Source organism: Protopterus annectens, chromosome 5.part0 (assembly GCF_019279795.1).
Source record: "Protopterus annectens isolate FY-2018-M chromosome 5.part0, PAN1.0, whole genome shotgun sequence".
NCBI classification, from domain to species: Eukaryota; Metazoa; Chordata; order Ceratodontiformes; family Protopteridae; genus Protopterus; species Protopterus annectens.
The window spans coordinates 1336342118-1336357857 of NC_056735.1; the positions used below are offsets into that span (position 1 = coordinate 1336342118).

A 15740-nucleotide genomic window follows, 5' to 3' on the forward strand; every position below is an offset into this window, starting at 1 on the left:
AAATATGTTTCACAGAGATTGTCCCTTCTTTGGAATAGGCTTCCCATTCACATAAAGCAGAGTCCTTCTTTGTCCCTGTTCAAGACCAATCTAGATCAATGGATGGGGAATCATAGCTTCACAACTGGGGTTGTGCCTATGTCCCTTATGGATAGGGGCAATCTGTAAAGTACTCAAGGCATAGGCACAAACACATGCCATCCTCCTGCCCCTAGGGGCCATTTATTGGGTAATATAGGGTTATATTGGCTAAGTTTGTAAAGACTCTTGAGTCGTTAGCCTTTTAATCTCTTATGAACCTATAGTAAGGGTTATACTAATTATTAACAAAAACACACACACACACACAAACTACATCATGTTCTTGAGACAGACTTGGTTGAATTCACTTCATGCAAAACCGAACTTCAAATGCTGTCAGTGTTGAACCCAGTTAATGCGGAAGTACAGATCTCTTCCCCACGGTGACCTGTGTTAGCGCTGGTCCCATGATCGCATTTGATTTGTATTTTGGCAATATCAGGTTTTGGCATTGTAAGTTTTTGTGGACATGAGTCGATTTTATGACCATTCGACTGAGTCCTTCTCAGACACATGATAGTAAACCCTTATATATATATATATATATATATATATATATATATATATATATATATATGGGCAATTATTTATTCTTTTAGACTTCCATTCCTGTAATGGTAAGTGATTGAAATAATACAGTCTTGTACAGCATTTGTTAAACAAGTATTTTAATGCAGTATGAGCGTAGTAGAAACTTTAAAGCTGAGGATTCCTCATATCAATGCTTTAATTTTTAGGCCCTATAAAATTAAAAACTGTTAGCGTTATCATTTTTTGTACATATGCTGTAAATTAATTGTGACAGGAAGTCACTGGTGTAACAACAGCTGTAGGGAGGATGTGGATACAGTATAGTAATCATAGCTGCAAAAAAGGTGAAAGCATCTTCTAAAGTAAATTATTTTCTTCTTTTTGTCTTTTTTAGATGTTTCTTGTTCAATGACAGGTTTCTTTATGGCAGGCAGCAACTGTAGAGAAAAATAAATAGTAGGTCACATATACATAGTTAAGAAAGGTGAGCAAAAATAACAAACATGTTAATCATTTAATCACACCACATCTACATTTATATCTTATCTACCGAGTTACATTATATTACTTTTAGATTAAGTGTTTTTTTTAGCTCCATGGATCCAAAACAGTTCATATCGTATCTTAGGATATGTCTTTAATAAAAGATATAGGTTTCTGGGGTCTATATTATAAACCCAAAAGCTGAATTAAGCGAATACATTTACATCGACACATAAAGGTCGATGTACGAAATGAGCAAATGATGTAAATGGCAAAAGGGAGAACGCCAAACATATTTCCTCGGCCAGCAGGGTGATCGTGGGGATGAGAAAATAAATCTTTTCCCCACTGTAGTGCGGTCTCAGAGTTGGTGTATTTAAGTAGAGGGAGGTGTGGGGGGTGCAGGGGGAGGGTTGCCCCCCTGAAAAAACATTTAGAAAAGTGTTTTAGTTTAGGTTTTTGGAGTTGGGCTTACCTTGCCTATATGGCACTGTTGCTTCCGGTATAACGTTTGGTGTTCTCCCTTTCACCATTTACGTTGTTCGCTCATTTCACACATCGACCTTTATTTGTCGATGAAGTCGTATTCACTCAATTTGGCTTTCAGGTTTATAATATAGACCCAGGTTCTGTTACTATCCCAAATTTAGAATGGTTGCTCAGTTTTACCTAACTTTGTTAACTTGGTCTGCTCTGTACCCCAAAAAATGCCATATCTAATGTACTATATAAAGGAATACAATGAACATTAACAAAGAAATACATAAAATAAAATAACTAATAAAATAACATTCTTGGAAAAGGAATTATCTGCTTTAGTGAAAAGTTGTTTTGAAGTGTTTTCCATAATGAAGGTATCTAGTGTGCTAGTACAACCACTTTTTCTACTACTATTACTATTTACTGTTTGTGTTACTGTTACTACTGCTGTTAATATACAAATGAGTATTCAATGAACATTGTGCATTTCTGTCAATAGATAAAGTATGTTTATCTGCATGTATTTCAGCTAAAAGGTATTAACTCATATTTTATACATTTCAAGTTTTAGTTGGCCTGGAGGTACAGACTCTGCTTTTAAGGATTGTAGGCCATATAATATTATCTCTGGACTTGACCACGCTGCTTATTTATTTTTGTCTGTCTGTTTGTCTGCCTATGCATCTATCTATTCATTCATTAGGATCGCTATCTAAGGTAGCAGACTAATCCAACAGGACCCAATTAGCCACATCCTAAAGGCACAAATAATTGCATGCACATGACCAAAAACAGTAACAATATGCCCAGTGTGAAAATTAAAAAAGTACTTTTGACTACAGGTAAGTACACACATAGGTGAGACTGTAATGAAACATTCAATACTTTGCATTGTTACTAATACACCATTGCATTATCAACTATTTACAATATTTATATCCCTTAAAGAAGATGATTACATATAAGGCTTATGCTAAAAGTAATAATATTGGAGAATAAAATTACAGTGAATTATGTAATATGAGGTTGTTGTTTATAATAATTGCTATTATACCATGACCCCCCCAAAACGTGCACGCTGATTGGCCAGCGTGCACATTGTAAATCGAGTTATACTAATGGAAAAATGTCCGGTCGCCCGGACTTTTTTCCATTAGTATAACTCTACTTTTAAAACACTGTCTCGCTATGTTAAATGGGTTTAACATAGCGAGACAGCTTTAAAATAAGCAACGGAGATCTCCGTTGCTTATTTTAAAGCTGTCTCGCTATGCTAAACCCATTTAACATAGCGAGACAGGTTTTAAAAACAACGGGGAAAGCAAGATCTCCATTGCTTTTTACTGTTTCGCTATGTTAAATGGGGTTAACATAGCGAGACAGTTTTAAAATAAGCAACGGACATCTTCGTTGCTTATTTTAAAACTGTATCGCTATGTTAAACCCATTTAACATAGCAAAACAGTAAAAAAAAAGCAATGGAGATCTTGCTTTCTCCGTTGCTTTTGCCCACAGCTCTGATGTACTGCGCGACATCAGAACTGCCGCGGATGCCAGACATCTGCGGAAGGGCAGTAAACAGGCATTATACTATGCCATTATTTAAGAAAAGTAATAGTTTCTTTCCTTAAATAATGTCATGGTATAATAGCAATAACCCACTTCTGGGTGTGGGTAATGCTGTATTTACCCACGGTTGGCTTTGTTTGGTCCCTCGGGACCAAACCACGCCAACCGTGGGTAAATCCAGCATTACCCACACCCAGGCATGGGTTATTGCTATAATAACTTTGTGTATTGATTACCATAAAATCACATTAAAAATCATCTACATGATAAATGTAATAAATTATATAATGATAATCATTCATTTTGCAGGATTTATGATGATAAATGTAATAAATTATATAGTGACAATCATTCATTTCACAGTATTTCTGCATGATGTCATCATAAAATAAAATTGCCTGATAGTCAATGTTTGTTTTGGTTTGTAGTTGAATGCACTTTTATATTTTTCCTGCTGTGTAATATAAGTCTTTGAGCAGTGGAAATATATATCCAGGCCTATATGTTTTATATATGTTTTACTGCATGTTTGTCTTTTGATATCTCTACCAGACAGTTATTTATCAAATATATTGTAATACTTACACTTCATTTACTGAGCAGCCTGCATATGGGCCTATATTATACTCCCCTTTAGGACAGCATCTTAGCCGGCAGGTACCTTTATGTTGTCGACAAGTGTAAGTGGCTGCTTCAACACCTTCCTGTTCACCTTAAAAGAGAAAAAAAGGAAAGTTCATACTTAGTTCTAAAATGTGACATACATCATAATGATAGCCTGTTATAACTGTAGTTGTGAACTTTGTGGACCAGATTTAGTTAGCTTTCTGAATATATACCATGACCTGCTTTAGACATGCTTATGTCTCAGCAGACAGAATTCAAGCAGATGTGAACATGGAGTAACACATTGTGCTAAGCAGTTACCAAAAGAAAGGGCTCCATCAGTCCTCGTTCAGTGTGTACATACACCTGTCCATTTGACTGGTGCAACTCTTGTGCTAGATGGCCTCATGGCTGTACAACTCCATCTATATGTCAGACTTGGCATTGTTAGCAGTTCTACTAACTATAGAGCTAGGTATGAAAAAAGGTAGAGCTGTTGCACTGCAGTACTTTAACTGGACTTGGGAACACTGCTGAGTCATTAGGGAAGTTTAAGCTACATTCAGAATAGGTAACGAGATTCATTAACATAGCATGTTGTAGATTCGTATTACCTGATCCTTGAGTAGCTGGATTCTGGTCAATTCAATACCTCAGCAATGTAAGGTATTGAAATGGACAATCCACCTTTGATGTCACCGTGGGGTATAGGATGGTTTTCTGTGTTGAATAGTGAGAACCAGATGGCATGGGCCCTCCACTCTGCTATTCCATTTGTTTTGTAAAGTGGATCAGTATGTCACAAGAAAGAATGTGCATGAAACAGTTAAAAATATGTGATGTAACTGCAGCTGCAAAATTATGATTGAGATTAGTTGTAGAACATTATTAGTATTCCCTTTACATTCACATTAAAGCACTCAGAATTAAAGGAACATCTGTCATAAATGGAAGAAAATGTTCTATGCATGCACTTTCTCTGTTTAAAACATCAAATAAACACATTTTTTGTAGTTATTCATAATGTAGATTTTATTTCCTTTTAAATCATGAACTTGTATTGTGGAGCCATGCATACTCATATATTAGCTAGTAAATGACAACTGTACAGACAACATATTTGAATGCATACATTTTCAAAGAAACATATGAGAAAATGTAAAAGTTAAGTACTAGAGACCTGGGTTCCTTATGAAGCATTGTTTTACAATGGGAAGTAGTTGGAGAGTAGTTACCTGGAAAATGTGTCTTAGATTTCCGGAAGGATGGTTTCACAAAAGAAACAAATGTTTCTGTCATCAAGCCAGACGAGAAATGATTCATCTACAGGTTAGATAGTAAGCTATGATGACAGCATTTATAGCAATTTATACTTGTACCAGATAGACTAAAAGAAGCAAGAAAAGCTGTAGATATACCACTTCAAGAAATCAGTAAAAAATACGGTAAAGGGAGATGCTTCGTGAAAGACAAATGTACTCACAAATGGCAAATAGGAAAACAAAACAGCCTTCACTGAGTAGAGAATAACAGATAATTCTGTGTCTGCAAATAAAAGGAAAAATATAAAACTATAAAATGTGAAATAAGGATAGAAAGACTGAAGTAAATGATGAAGGATGCCTGACCTGCTAATTGTTTTACTTGAACCAACGGTGGTGGACTAGGACATAAATTTCACGACAACAGGAGGTAGGTTACTGCTCAGTGGTAACCTTACTCTTTAGAACCATGGATTAGATAAATAACTAGATTATTTCTCCTGTGAACTATAGAACTCACTCACTAAAGTCAGATGGAGAATCTAAAAAACTCAACAAACATTTAATTTTAAGTATTATGACAAGAAATACCACAAGAGACTCTGGTTTTAGCATTTTGATAAAGTTAAGCAATGAAACAAATTTCATCTGACTTTCAGAACAAATGCTGTTTTGATCTCACTCTCATAATAATCATATTTTCACATTTTGCTTAGAAAAGATACTAAACCATCAGTCCCCTTTGATGTACACCTTCATGAGCATTGTCATTTTGGCTCAGAGTATCTACACTATAACCATTAATATCTTTGAAATTGTATGGTAACTTTTCTGAAAAAAGAAAGCCTGGATCCAAAAAAATGACCTGTATGTTATTGTAAATGGAATGGGACAGAAATCAAAGTCCAGTGTTTAATGTTCCTCATATAATAGGAAATTATGAATGGATTTATCACTTTTAACTTCTAACAGTAAGAAGCACCAAGTTGGATGTTACGAGAGAAGGATTTCAAGCATTCTGTTAGCATAATCATCATTTCCTTATTTAAAGAATACTTTTATTACTAGAAATCAAGGGGTATTTGAAAAAGGTACAAAACAGAACTGAAATTTGTGAGTTTGAATACTTTCATAAGATGATAGGAACTACAAGGCAATTAAGTCTGAAGATTTAGTGCATCTAGGCACATACCACTTTTAAGATGCACTACCACTATGGGGGAGGGTGGGTGGGGGGAAAAAATCTGTCAGTCTAGGGATGAACTTACAGGTAAACATATAATCTTCAAGGTTAACCATGAGAAAAGAAGGGTGTCACTTGCTTAACATGCATAAACAATTTGTTCCAGAGGTGGGGAAACCACTGGATGAGGAATCTATTTTTCCTGCATGTTTTAATTGTATGTGGTGAAGATTCAGATCCTTGAATCAGGTTTTGTGTAGCTGCTCACCCTGTGAAGGTTTAAGAGACCCATTATGGTGTGGTCTTTGATGACTTAGAATTTCAGGCATGGATCTCCACAAAGTAGTCTAGAAAAGACAAAGTATATGAACAGGACTTGTAGTCTGTCCAGGTAGATAAGAGTTTTTAGGCCAATAATGACCAGCAAACTGTTTCACCAAGAACCCTTCTAACTGAATGATACCTCTATGTACACATTGAAAGGGGCTCTGCACTCACTGACTCATCTAATTTGGGGAAAGGAGAGAGAGAGAGAGAGAGAGAGAGGAGAGGGATATATATATATATATATATATATATATAGAGAGAGAGAGAGAGAGAGAGAGAATGACATCCATGACGAGGATGGGCTGCATTTGGAAATCTGGATGAAAACATTGTTTTCAGATTGAACTCATTTAGAGTGACACTGGATCATTTGTTTTAATGTTTTACCATCATAAACAAATGTCTGATGAAACAGAAAGATGAAATTTACCAATAAGTCAACATCATCATTGACTTAAAGTCAGTAAACCTAATCTTTAACAAACAAATGAATCATATTCAGTAAGTTTATACAAGAATATACATGAACCCATTTTTTGAGAACAATTGCAAGATTTGGCAAAACTTTTTTTAATTTATAGTGGGTCTTATGAAATACAACAGTGTATTCAAGCTGTAACATTTCCATTTAGAAAACATAAAAGAAAAAAGGGTGGTTAACATTCTTATGATCCAGCCTAGATCTATGATCTCTAGATTGTCAGACGGGGAATATATGCCAAAAATCCAGAATTTTACATATGTAAGAGGAGACAATTCCATATGGATTGCCACTTTTAACTTTGCGACATAACTTTTGTGCACGTGAGCTGTATCAGAAAAGATATAGATAGTCTGCCCACACACTGACAATGCCATCTACCAAACACATGCAAACTCATCTACAGTCCTGAACAATACACAGTCCTATGCCACATTTTTCATCTTTACTCCCCAAACAGACTACTCTACTTTGCTGACATACACCATTGGTCTATAACCCCATGTCATAACTTAGCTGCTGACTATATATATTCCTCCTCTGTATATAGACAATGGAACTTTTTACCCCCCACTACTTAGACAAAATAATAATAACAAACTTTTCAAACTTAAACTCAAACAGCACTTACTGGATAGGTCTTATTCCATACCAGGTTAATCCTACACTGTCTTCACATTTATGGTCAGCTTTTCTTCCATCTTCTCTCCTCACTTACATGATATTTTATATAACTAAAAATATTTAGCACGTTGCAGGCCTTCCTCCATTCTTTTTCTCCTTTTTCTCTGTTTTCAGCTCGTACAGATATTCGACACTCAGAATGGTTCCTGCATATGTTATTCTGCTCTTCCTTTTCATTCCTCTCCATCTCTATTATCTTGCTGACTGCTCTTGCCCTAAACGTTCCCACTCAATGTCACCTCAGTTTTCATTCCCAAATCCACTTGCTCTGACTCCTTCAGACCTAGATTCTTCTCTTCGTACCTACTCTCATCTTGAATTTATCTGGCTGTTACCTCAAAACTCCTCTTTGCTACTACCCTTATTGATACTGCCCCTATTTATCATCATCTTCAGCATTGCAACTACTATCCCTGTTGTGCTCTGATACGACTATCCTACTGTCTATGAATGTGTATGATTTTTAAAACTGATCTAATATGAATCTGCTTTGCATATGAAATTGTATCTAATTATCAATACAATTTATTGGAAATCTGTTAGTATAGATCCTAAATCGATAATGTCTTCTCATAAACTTTCTTTGTATTATTATGTTATCCTACTGGGAAAATTATTTTAGTTTTTTCTCTTTTGTGTACTCTGCCTATTTTCATGTTGATGGATTGAGGTTTTCTCCACAGAACTCTCCTGAAAAGGTGTTACTTTACTGCTGCAGTCAAAATATCACAGTAAACAAATGTTAATAAGTAGATAATAAATAATATACAGGATTATTGATTAGTGGTTAAAGGCTGAGATCATCAAGAAGTCCAGTCATGCCATTGGACTGGGGTCCAAGGTGATTAAGATTAAAGTCTCTAAAAATGATAATGTTGCTATATTTAGATTTACAGAAGTGATTTTGAGAATGAGGGATTAGGAACACAGGAACATAGGAACAATACCATGAAAGCAATCAAGGGGACCATATGATGCCGTGCCATAAACACATTTAAAAAGACAAACTGAAAATTTCTTATCACCCTTGTCAAGCACAAGGCCTTGCATAATAAGCCTGGTGTAAACTTGAAAAGAATGGAGAGTAGGTAGTCAAAAGCTAACAGGATTGGATTGGTTTTAATTGTGGGGAACTTTATAAATATCTAGATGGTGTCAGACTCTGTGATGGCATTAGTTAGTAATTACAAGACCCCCACTTCCTGCTCTTTTGCAAGGTCTAGCATCATGAAAGCAATTGTAGGAGAGCTGAAGTTGCTTGAAGTTAGGAGAGCTGTTTTTCAGCAAGGACTCAGTGACTGATACAATATTTGAGTAGTAGTAGGAGAAGAAAGCTTGTATTTGATCACATTTATTCTTACACTTTATGCTCCTTCTGCATTCTGCTTTAGTGTATCCAGTACCTCCCATCCATCATTGGGTCAGTCAGCCTCTCGTTTCACTCCCAGGCTACCACTGATCAAGTTGATTCCTGATCCTGTGAGCCTTATAGCAAAGTACAAGTGCAGTAAGAGGTAGAGGCATAGTCAAGTGGGTTGTGGTTAAGTTTAATTTCCTTTTATATAACCATGAATATTATAGCTGTGAACTTGAAGAGCGATTTGAGGATGTTTTTCAGCAGTAGGCTGGAATTATTTTTTTAAACAAAAACATCTTTATTAAATTATGTATGACATAGCCCGTGTAACATTTATATAAATAAAAATAAACCATAGCGACACAATTTCAGTTCCAAACATTATACATTCCAAACTGTGCTGATACGACAGTAGCAGCAGCAATCATTATACATCACTTTTAACATATCTAGTCATTGTTATTCAGCCATTACATATGCCATTCAAATCCTGCCTTCTTTTAAACCTCGTTCCTCCTCCTCTGCATGTATTGATTCCACATTTCCCAATTTTTTCCTATTTAATTTGCTCTTAGCCTTTTCTAAAGATTCCAGTTCCAGTTATTTTATCTGTAACTATCTTTGCTACTTCTAGTAAAGTTGGTTTAGACTCTGAGTTCCATTTCTTAATAATTGTTTTTTTGGCAACTGTCATAATTAGACTTGGCAAGGCCTTACTATGTCTAGTCAATTCCTATTCTGTATCATACTTCAAAAAATAATTTCCCTAGTTACTCTAATTAGCTCACCCAGCATCAATGATAGAGCAGTCTGCAGGGAATCTTTAAAGTCTGCAACTCATTACACTCCCAGAAAATATGTTTCCAGTTACCTCTTTCTTCTCCATCACACCTCCAATATTTGCTGTCTACCTGAGGAAAATTTGTTTGAATTCTGCTTGGTGTATAAAATACCTATATAAAAACACTTCCAGGCAAAGATTCTAAATATTTTAGATTTTGTTGCATATTTGGGAGAAATACACATATCCCTCCATTGTTTCTTTGTGAATTGCTTATCTAAGCTCTCTTTTCAATGGGTTAGAGTTATTGTTGATAGCTATAATGGACTGTTGTGAGTCTCCAATAGGCCTAGTGAAGGATTTGTGTCAGGAGATGAGGTTGAAGAAATGGGAAAGACCTTTGTTAAATTGCATGGCTTGAAATGAAAAATCTTTAAATACATTTTCAAAAGCAGCTAAAAAGCAATTAAATATCATGTGACTCCTAATTATACAATTCACAATTAAACAACTGAAATTTAAAGAAACATTCACCTAACTCTATTCCTAAGATATCCTAAAAATTGATTTCATGGTGAATGCTTCATTTATGTCTCAGTAGGCTTGTGCCCTAAACTTTGCTATCCATTTATTTTCTTCCTTTCTGTGTTGTTCTTTAGGTCTGCTACTCTGATTTTTCCTAAAACAACCTGCAAAATCACATACTTAAAATTATGAGTGTCATTTGTTTCATTAATATGGTTATATAATGCATTCATGTCTACTTTTCTACATATCTCTGACAGATGATCACATATGTGCGCTTTCAATTTTCTGTTCGACTTGCCTACATAGAAGGCATTGCATTGCTGACATAATGCAATGTAAGCTATGTTTCAAGTGTCGCAAGTACCAGTGAGGTAAAATAAAAATCATTGTTCTTAGTCAGATGTATAAAAGATTTGTAAGCCCATTTTCTGTTACGATTTGTATGATACCTATTTGTATGATACCTGGTTTAAAAACTGCAGTGGTGGTGCTGCGGTAGTGTTGTCACCTCACAGTTAGACGTTGCCCATTTGATTCTCAGTTAGAGCATCTTCTATGTGGCGACATGCGTGAATGGGCGTTCCTTCATTAAAGGTTGTGCGTTAGGCCCGGCAAGCCAGCACGTAAAAAAATCTACTGCCAATCATTAGCGGACCGGAGTTCCGCTGTGGTGACCCCAACATTTGTATGATACCTGGTTTGTGTCTGTTCTTTATAACACAATTTATTCTTTAAATTGCTAAACCTTTTATAGACAAAAGCAAGCTGTTCATATTGCATGTCTTTAAATTGAGATATCTGTTGTACCATAAACCAATATTTATTAATAAACTGCTTCACAATAGATGTAATTCTGTTATAAGTTAATGTACATTTAAGTTCAAAATCACATTTTTTGCTTGTATTAGTATTGACAAAATCTTGTGATGTTTCTATTTTATCTAAATAAATAGGCTTAACCATCTCACTTCTATTACTTTTAATTTCCTGCTCTATAGCTGTCACTCTGTGTGTAGTAAATCCCTTTTGAGCTAAATCTGTAGCCAAGTTGTTAATTTATATGTCAATGACTTTGTCATTTGTATTTAACTTGGCTGTACATATCTGATTTTTCACTATGTTGTAAAATGTGTGTGTATGGGGGGCATACTACTCGTGTGTAAATACATATTTTTCTTTACATGTTTTTATATAATATAGTATCAGTTTGTCCTGTTTGACTTCTAATAAGCTTTATATCCAGAAAAATCTATTTCAGTGAAATGTATATTGCTCTTAAATTTTGAAAATCCTTTAGTTACATTTATATGCATAAAAAATAAATAAATAAAATAAAGAGAGTGAACCTTGCCATATTAAGAATAACTGGTCCACAAACCACCTGTAAAATAAAATATTGCTGTAATATTGGTTGCTTTGTGTTAATATATAATCAATTTCCCATTTATTCATAACAATATTAGCATAACTATTCGCAACTGGGGTGCCCATGGCTACCTCTGCTTGCTGTTTATAATGTTGTTCAAAAAATAGAAAAAAACATTGTTATTTAGAGCTATTTCCAACAATGCACAAATAGCATTAATTTATATTGAGTTATATAAAGAATTCCTGGCAATAAACTCTTTCACATGTTCTATCCCTATATCATTCAGTATGGAGGTAAAAAGAGAGCCTACATCTAAGGTCACAAAATAGCAATCTGTTATATTGTTATTGAAAGACCAATTAAATAACAGTTGTAAGAAATCTGTGGAATCTCTAATAATGGACATATCATCTGATTTTTCACTATGCTTTATTATTTTTCATGTAATACATATTTTTGGCTTAGCCATCTTTATCCGTGTAGCATAGCTTTTTGCTAACTCCTGGAAAACCACACTACTTGATCAAACTAGTGGCATGGATAATGTAAAGAAAGAGGGCACACATCTTACTTTATCCTTTTTCAGGAGTAACAAACACTGCATGGTAGAATTTAGGTATACAGTTCATAGGTTCATAGTTTAGTACTAAGCTAACTGCTCTTGCGAGCCATTTTAAGCCTAGCCAATTATCCCTTGTGAGACTCAAATGCTGCACCTTGTGTTTGTAAGGCAAACACCTTAGCCAATAGGCCACCCTCCCAACCTCTTAAGAAAAATGTAGAGATTACATACTCTCTTTGAAAATTTTCCATTATTTTTGTCACTGTTTTTAAACAGGTTCCTGGGTAGCATCCAACATTTCTACTAGAAGCCAGAAGAGTTATATGCTATTTGTCATTTAACTTTTATGCTACTTAGATGGCGAGATTCTCTATAATATGATGCTACTTTGTTTTTGTCTTCAGAGTAAGACATGACCTTTGTTTTAAAAACAGGCTTGTTACAAAATCTACAATTCTGAATGTTATTGATATTGGCTAACCTGTAATTAATTGAGGAGACACTAAACAATTAGGAATTGGTGCAGCACTGTTGCAAGGGGACAAACCAGTTGCATACAGAACTAGAGCTTCAGGAGAAGCAGAAATAAGCCCCCAGATTTACTAGTCTAGTCCTGCATGGAAGCGGCCGCCTAGGAGCAGGATGGCAGCATGCCATGCATAGTAATGAATGCACGCCGCCCGATCCCCCAGGCTTACATGGAGCGTGTATGAGTGCAGGGGGCATGCCTGAGAGCAGAGCCCACAGATTAAACATGCCCCACAATGTTGAACAGGATAAAGTGGAAATAAATGAGCAATACCACTCATCGGTGTCAACATATCCCCACTAACAGTCCCCCATGCGTACAACAACAACAAGACATAAAGATGAAAAGAAAAAGCCCCTGTATTGTTGTCTAAAGCTCCGAGTACAGCTAACCGTAGGTGTGCCCATTGCTCAGCCATGGTGAAAGCAGCCTAAAAGGCTGAAGAGGATAACAAGGATGATATATGCAAATGAAGCATGTCAGCAATAGTGTAGTGAGCAGAGCATTCGCCTAATAAGCAGGCATTCCCAGTTCAAGCCCCAGCACAGTCTATTTTACACAGTAAAGCAGGGTATAAACAATATTTTTCATGCAAAACCTGCTAAATAACATAATTTTTATGAACAGGAGTACTTCAGGAAATGCACATAAGAAGAGCCAGCATTATAATGAATAAACCAGCAGTAAGCAGGCGTAAGCACAGATAAGCAATAGTAAGCATATGTAAGCACTAGTAAGTGTGTGCAAGTACGTTTGCATGGGGTTAAGCACTGCTGACACAGATTAAGCAAAGGAGAAGCTAACTGGGTATAAAACACTGTGACTGTAAATCAGCAGTGGTTATCTCTGTGCAAACCCGCTTACAACCGCTTGAAATTGCCTTAAACACACCGTATCCAATGACCAGTATTCTGCCCAGCAACAAAGCAAACAGCTTATGCAAGGCTGGAACCCAGGACCATGCACACCATACATAAAATGATTTACCATTAAGCCATGTCAGATATGCAGAAACTGTATGTTGTCAGAAACATAACCCCAGCCCAGTCATGCAACAGTACAGAGAATGTATACCTACAGCTAGATGAGCAAGTGTGTGAAAATATATTACTATCTAAATGGATACAACATACCTATAGATGTAGTCACATGTATATACATATCTATCTATATATATATATATATATATATATATATATATATATATATATATATATATATGACTGCGTTTAATAAGCAGGCAATGGTAGCGTTGAAAGAACTGAGAACGGATTTCAAACTATATGACCCTTTTAAACACAAACACATACAAGCAAAGGCAGAAAACTTTACTTTCTATTCTAGCTGCCATAAAATGTGGTCAAGAATTGATTTTTTTTAATTCCAGAAGTGTTCATTTCACTTGACCCTAGGGTTTCTAATCAAGCTAGACAGCTCTCAGACCATTCTAAAATAACCTTAACTTTAAAGACCGATATTTTGATTACTAAAAATCATGGTGGCTATAATTGGTCCTTAAACCCATACCTATTAACCAAAGAGGATATAGTACAGGAAGTTAAGGAGATACTTAAACAATTAGTATACAATATACCCCGTAATGAACATCCATTAGATATAGAATGGGCTACAACTAAAACTTTGTTAAGAGGATTATTTATTCAGAAAGCCACTTATTATAAAAAACTCCAAAATAAAGAACAACTGGATCTGGAAACTAAAGTACAATTATTGGACCAGGAGCTGATGAGTAACTACACTGAGCAAACAGAAACTGAGTTGTTAAGATGTCAGAAAGAGCTGTTTCTTATGCATAACAGAAAATTGACACTGTACGAACAAAGAAGTTTAGTTAAATATGCAAATCACATTCAAACTCCCTCGAAAGCATTAGCCCGTATTATTAATCAGACGAAATCGACACGATTAATTACCGAAATAAATCATAATAATACGTTATATACTGATAAGTCAGATGTCATGAAGATTTTTGAATCAATTTTTAATCAGATATATGGTGAGCAACAAACTCATGGGCATGATGAAGAGAGAAAAGTGTTCTTACAGAAAATTAATTTTCCCAAGATTGATGAGGATTCTCAGGGAGATTTGACTGCATTGATTACAGTTGATGAAGTTCTAGAGGCAATTAAGAAACTAAAGCCACATAAAGCCCCAGGACCAGATGGTATGACCTCCGAATTTTATAAATCTTTTAGTGGGATTCTGAGCACCGTACTTTCACAGATCTTTAATTATATCATTTCGAATGGCAGCAATGATCTTCATTTTAATGCCTCAAGAACAATTCTGTTATTGAAAGAGAATAGTGATCCCAAAAATCCAGACACTTATAGGCCCATATCATTGTTGAATATTGATATGAAAATCATGACATCTATTCTAGCTAGTAGATTAAAAAAAATAATAAACTTGATAATATCAGAAGAACAGGCGGAGTTTATAGATGGGAGACAGACTACAGACAATACATTAACTCTTCATACTTTAATATCTTATGCAAAGTATAAAAATATGAGCATATATGCTTTAATAATTGATGCTCAAAAAGCATTCGATAGAGTTAATTTGGCTTATTTATTTGAAACATTATCATATTTCAATATACCTCAGCTTTTTATTTCTATGTTAAGAAATTTATACAAGAATGCATACACTAGTTTATATATAAATCATGAATGTTCCAAAAGGATTCAAATTAAAAATGGAACTCGACAGGAGTGCCCATTGTCTCCCATACTGTTTAATCTGTATTTGGAACCTTTATTTCTTCATATGAAACAAAAGTTTTTTTATAATTCTCCTGTACTTCTTGGGATAAAGGTTAGGATGGCTGCTTTTGCAGATGATTTAAATATATACAGTACCACACGGTGTCAGATACAGAAAAATACTAACAGCAATAC

General features: G+C 35.2%; 1 long non-coding RNA gene across 1 annotated transcript in view; it reads right to left on the reverse strand.

The window, feature by feature from the left end:
- Positions 1-732: 732 nt before the first annotated feature.
- LOC122802080 overlaps positions 733-15740 on the reverse strand; it is a 33451-nt gene continuing 18443 nt past the window's right edge. Inside the window, exons 2-3 of the long non-coding RNA XR_006364879.1 lie at positions 3730-3856; positions 733-1049 (exon numbers count right to left, since the gene is read on the reverse strand). This is a non-coding gene — a long non-coding RNA (uncharacterized LOC122802080). The remainder of the gene's footprint in view (positions 1050-3729; positions 3857-15740) is intronic.